Consider the following 6,660-nt stretch of genomic DNA (forward strand, 5'->3'; position numbering starts at 1 on the left):
GGCTAAAGTACACTTGCTCCTTGAAGGTCTCTATGTATCCTCTGCGAGCGGACCTAGACCACACTGAAGAAGCTAGCTGTGGCCCAAGGGTATTTCTCCCCCTGTTTATCTTATTTTATTTCATGCATTTTTATTATTTTAAATAGTTGAGTTATAACTAGCATACAACCTTATATTAGTTTCAGGTTTACAACAGAATGTTTCCACATGTCAATGCCCTGTGCCATGAGCACATCAGTGAGGCCGATGCCCATCGGTCACCGCGCAGGGTGGTTAAAACGTTCTTGATCATATTCCCCATGTGTACATTATATCCCCGTGACTTATTTATTTTATATCTAAAGATTTGTACCTCTTAATACATTTTGTCTACCCCGCAACCCTCCTCCCTTCTGGCAACCAGCAGTGTGTTCTCTGTATCTCTGAGACTCTCTCATGTTGTTTTGTTTGTTCATTTGTTTTGTTTTTTTAGATTCCACGTGTAAGTAAAATGATAAGACACTTTTTTTCTCTGATTCATTTCATTTAGCCTAATACCCTCTAAGTCAATATAAAAAGAAAATAAACCAAAAGTGGGCAAACAAATTTAAAGGTGGGCAGAACACCTGAACAGACAGTTTTCCAGTGAAGACGTACAGATGCTCATGAAAATGTGCCCCACATCACCCACCACCAGGAAATGCAAATGAAAACCACAATGAGGGGAGAGGGTGTAGCTCAGGTTCTAGAGCGCGTGCTTAGCATGCACGAGGTCTTGGGTTCAAGCCCCAGGACCTCCTCTGAAAAGAAGTAAATAAACCTAATTCCCTTCCTCCCCACCCCACCCCAAAATAAAATAAATAAAATTAAAAAGTATTTTAAAAACCACAATGAGAGACCACCTCACATCTGTCAAAGTGGTTATTACCAAAAAGACACGTAACACGTTCAGTGATGTGGAGAAAAGGAAGGTCTCCTGTGTTGTTGGTGGGATTGTAAACTGATGCAGCCACTGTAGAAAGCAATATGGAGAGTCCTCAAAAGAATGAAAAAGAGAGCTATCCAATGGTCCAGGAATTCCACTTTTATCTCAAAAGTATGAGAATATAAATTTGAAAGATAACCACCAAAGACCTAGAACTGCCAAAGCATTACTGAAGAAAAAGAAAGAGGCTGGAGGAATAACTCTCCCAGACTTCAGACAATACTACAGAGCTACAGTCATCAAGACAGCATGGTATTGGTACAAAAACAGACATAAGGACCAGTGGAACAGAATAGAGAGCCAGGAATGAACCCACAAACTTTGGGTCAACTAATCTTTGACAAGGAGGCAAGAATATACAATGGAATAAAGACAGTCTCTTCAGCAAATGGTGTTGGGAAAACTGGACAGGAGCATGTAAAGAAATGAAGCTAGAAGACTCCCTTACACCACACACAAAAATGAAAGATATATGTACCCCTGGGCACATTACAGCTCTTTGTAGAACAGCCAAGATATGGAAGCAACCTAAGTTTCCAATGAAGGTCTTGAGTTGCTACCCCGAGGCAGTTGGGTTTTATCCTGTCGATGATGGGAGTGTTTGGAGAGATTTGAAGAAGAGAAGAATGTTACAAGATCCTTATCGTACCAGGCCCTGTCTGGTGGCCAAGGAGACGATTCCTTGGGTGAGGTCAGCCTAGGGTCAGGCAAAACTCATTAGGTGTTTCTGGCAACAGTTAAGAGAGACCACCAAAGTTTTGCCCCTCTTTGCAAGGTAACCTGCGATGCTTACCTTTTCCTTCATCTCACACTTCCTATTTCAGCAACTCCCTTCCATGCGGTCTTCGTAAATTTGCCTCCCATTCTGATTCCTCTTTCACTTGTTGGATTCACTTTTTTTTTTAACTTCCTGCTTTCTTGGAAGCCCAAATGATTCTGATTGCTACACGTCAGAACTGTTTGCAACATCACCTATCAGCTGACAGCAGCAGTTCAGTGACCCAAATTTAGTAATGAGTAAAAGGATGGGCTGTCATTTTTGCAGACACAACCAGTTCTGTAGCATTTGTACAACAAGGCAAGCACGCTGGGAGGAGTGGGAAGAAATACTCATCCTTACGAGGCTGATAAAACCTGCCAGGTTATTTAGGATGCCCCTGGAAATCCAAGCAAGTGTGCTATTGCAACAATTTTGAATCACAAGATCTGGCTCCCTATCCTGGTTTCATGATTTAATGGCTTGGGCAAAACTCTTCCCCACCCTGAGCTTCTGTTTCCAGATCTATAAAGTGGGAATTAAATAATCTGAGACATTTCATGAGGGTAAGTAAGAGAGACAGGAAAGGATTTTATAAACCACAGTAGAGGTGTTGGTGGGCTCCCCCAGGCCTCACTGATGGGCTTGCGAGGGGCCTCACCCAGTCTCTGTGTTGGGCAGAACACTGGCCACTACCCTCTCAGAAGACCTGGTCTTTAGTGCTAGATCCCCCACTAATTCTTGGGCAAGGCTGAGCCTATTTAAAGTTAAGACCTTGGGCTCTAAACCTAGAAGATGTGAATTTGGATCCCAGCTCTGCTAGTAATTCGTGATGCATCCTTGAATGGTCACGTACCCTTTCGGGGCCCCTTTTGCTTATTTGTAAAATAGGGATCCAGAAAGTACGTATCTCATAGGATTGTTGGGTGGATGGAGTCACTTAATGCAGGCCAAGTCCTCAGAACAAAAATTATTAGCTCTCATTACATGTATGTGAGTGTGTGTGTGTGTTCTGTGTGCCCCTCTCTCTGTAATCCCAGCTGAGACACCACTCTACAGTTTAGAGTTCAGGTCCTAAATGGGTGGCTGTCTTCTCCCAGGCCCATCCTGTTCCATCTCAGCTCTCCATCTTGCCCTCAGGAACTCTTGGTTCCCGATTGGCTGGGGGTACCAGGGGACCCTAAATGACATATATAGGAAAAAGAATAAAGGGAGAGGGAGTGTTTAGAAAACCCTCAAGGGACACAGAAGCTGAGAGAGGCAGCAGTGAAAGGGCCTTGTGGTTGGGGTAAGGTCCTCTTACCTCAATTCTTGACAGTTTTCCTCACCGACACATGAGGAGGCAGACCCAGGGATGCCCAAGGTCACACGCTTCCAGTGCATCAAGTCCTACTATTTCTGTGGTCTTCATATTTTTCAAAGGAGGGCAGAGTCTAAGGAAAGAAAGAAAGGTCAACTATATCAATGCTGTGGGAGCTTAAGAAAGGTGGTTCTTTTATTGCATGGCACATGTCCCAGTATACAACTCAATATTTATTTGTGTGATTATTCGTTTAGTGCCTCTCACCTCCTCGCCTTCATAAGGAAGGATCTGAGTCTTGTATTCTAGGCTTGGCACGTGGCCTGAACACAGCAGTTATAGATCCCGGCCAACATACAGTGTTACAGGGGTGAGGTGGCCACTGCCTCCAAGGCCAAGAGAGGATGTCCACAGACCGGCCGCTTACCTCACCACTCCCCCAGCCAACCTCCGCACCCAGCCACCAAGCTTAGATACCACCTGGTTACCCTGAAATGGCAACACCAGGTTTTTCCCTATGGAGAATAAGGAGGGCTTGAGAGCTGAGGTACAGACCCATAGGCTTGCTTTTAGTAACTAGTTGATTAATTAGTTAATTATGAAACATAATTTTTTTATTTCAACATTGCCAAAACTTCATTTTTCCACATTATTTCACTAGGAGTCTGTAAGGACTTTGGAAATTCTGTTAGTTTTTGTAGCTCCAGTTTATTTCTAAGTGGATGTAGATAATCTCTAGTATTCCTTTGTGATTTTAAAGTTTATGATGTTAAAATCAATGTAGATTTCCAGGGGTGGGTATAGATCCTAGCATGCACGCGGCCCTGGCTTCAATCCCCAGTACTTCCACTAAAATAAATAAACCTGTTTACCTCCCCCACCAAAAAGAAAAAAAAAAGTTTAAAAACAATAAAATCAATGTAGACATTCAATATCTTTAACTCATAGTTGGCTCTGAAAGTGCTTCCTCAGAATCTACCTCAAAGAGTTGCTACGTATGCAGAATGCGTCTTCCAAGCAAGGGTTGGTATTAAACCAAAAGCAGAGAGCAGAGAGTTTGTTTAAACCATTTTAACACTTTGTATGTACTAGCGAAGTGGTTTATTTAATCATTTAGTCAGTATAAAAATCAATACAAGCAAATGAGTAATAAATGTGGAGGGCACTATATTGATTCAATTCAATTTGACGAACATTTATTGAGTAACTGTTTTACGCTGATCTCAGCAATCGGTACAGATTGTGCCAGAATACCAGTCTTGCAGTGTTTACAACCTTTTAGAATTGAACTCTAGTTGATTTGCAATATTGTGTTAAGTTCAGGTGTATAGCAAAGTGACTCAGTTATTATTATATATATACATATGTGTAAACTGTTTAAAGATTATTTTTCATCATAGGTTATTACAAGATTGTGAATATTTTTCCTTGTGTTATATCATAAGTCCTTGTTGCTATCGGTCTTATGCATGGTAGTTTGTATTCGTTAATCCCATATCCCTAATTTCTCTCTCCCTCTCTCCCCTTTGTACCCACAAATTTGTTTTCTGTGTCTGTGAGTCTGACTCTGATTTGTATAAAGATTCATTTGTATTATTTTTTAGGTTCCCCATATACTATTTGTCTTTGATTGCCTTCACTTAGGATGATATTCTCTAGGTCCAGCCATATTGCTCAAATGACAGTATTTCATTCTTTTTTAAGCCTGAGTAATATATATCACACTGTGTGTGTACAAAGAGATATATCACATCTTCTTAAAACAATCACCTGTTGATGGACATTTGGCTTCTTTCCATGTCTTGACTATTCTAAATAATGCTGCCATGAACACTGGGGTGTGTTTATCTTTTCAAATCAGAGTTTTCATCTTTTCTAGGCATATCCTAGGAGTGGGAATGTGGGATCACATGGTAGCTCTATTTTTAGTTTTCCAAGGAACCTCCACACTGTTTCCATAGTGGCTGTACCAATTTACATTCCTACCAACAGTGGAGGGGGCTCCCTTTTCTCCACATCCTCTCCCACATTTATGGTTTGCAGACTTTTTGTTGATGGCATTCTGACAGGTGTGAGGTGATACCTCATTGTGATTTTGATTTACATTTCTCTAATAATTAGGGATGTGGAGCATCTTTTCATGTGCCTATTGGCCATCTGTATGTCTTCTTTGGAGAAATGTCTATTAGATTTTCAGCCCATTTTTTGATTGGCTTGTTTGGGTTTTTTTTATTATATTGAGTTTTATGAGCTGTTCATATATTTTGGAAATTAACCCCTTGTTGGTCTCATCGTTTGCAAATGTTTTCTCCCACTCCATTGGTTGTCTTTTGTTTTGTTGATGGTTTCCTTTGCTGTGAAAAAGCTTTTACATTTGATTAGGTCCCATTGATTTATTTTTGCTTTTGTTTCTTTTGCCTTGGGAGACTCATCTAAAAAAAAATGGCTAGTATTTATGTCCAAAAATGTTTCACCTATGTTCTCTTCTAGGAGTTTTATGGTGTCACGTTTTATATTTAGGTCTTTAAACCATACATCTTGTGAGGGGGTGTTCTAGTTTCATTGATTTCTATGAGGCTGTCCACCTTTCTCACACCTCTTACTGAAAAGATTGTCTTTTCTCCATTGTATATTCTTGCCTTCTTGGTCATAGATTAATTATCCATAGGTGTGTGTGTTTATCTCTGGACTCTCTACTCTGTTCCATTGATTTACATGTGTGTTTTGGGGCCTATACCACAGTGTTTCAATTATTATAGCTTTGTAGTGTTTTCTGAAGTTTGAGAAGGTATGCCTCCAGCTTTGTTCTTTTTTCTAAGGTATGCTTTGGCAATTCTGGATCCTTTGTGGTTCCCTATTCATTTTAGGATTACTTGTTCCAGTTTTGTGAAAAATGTCATAGGTAATTTGATAGCGATCACATTAGAACTGTAGATTGCTTTAGGTAATGTAGCCATTGTAACCATATTAATTCTTTCAATCTGAATTCAATTTCTTTGCATCGTCTTCAATTTCCTTTATCAATGTTTTATATTTTTCAGCACGTAAGTCTTTCATCTCCTTTGTTATGTAACTTGATCATGGTGTATGGTCCTTGTTAGGTTTATTCACCCACTCAGACTGGTGTTGGATTTCTGGCTAGAGGGAGGAAGGAAGTTGGTGAGAGGTGAGCATCAGTATTTACAGAAGGACTGAGAGTGAGAAAGAACAAAAGGAAGAGGAAGTGCGTAAACACAGCTTAAATGTCTTTTGTTTCTGCTGAGTTTTAAGAACTTCTGAGTTTTTGTTTTTCCCATAATCTGTGATTTCTTGGGCCAGGCAGACACAGGACGTTGGTCAGAGAGCCAGAGTAAATTTCAGAACGTCAATCCTCTAGTCCCCGTAGGAATGCAGTGGGCGCTTGAGATGACAACAACTTCTACCATAGGCCTCCTCCTTACGAACTCTCACGGCCTGTGAAAATTTTTCTGTCTAGTCAACAATAGGGAAGCATCTACTCTGATGCCCACTTTGCCCCATAGAGAAACCTCATGTCACCTTTCTAAGTCCTGCAAGCTACGTGCGCCTCACCACGGGTGGTTAAGGCGGTTGGGCTCCATTTTGTCATCAGGTGACTTTCTCCCCTTCACTCCCTTCATA

Source organism: Camelus ferus, chromosome 18, assembly GCF_009834535.1.
Source record: "Camelus ferus isolate YT-003-E chromosome 18, BCGSAC_Cfer_1.0, whole genome shotgun sequence".
Classification (NCBI taxonomy): domain Eukaryota; kingdom Metazoa; phylum Chordata; class Mammalia; order Artiodactyla; family Camelidae; genus Camelus; species Camelus ferus.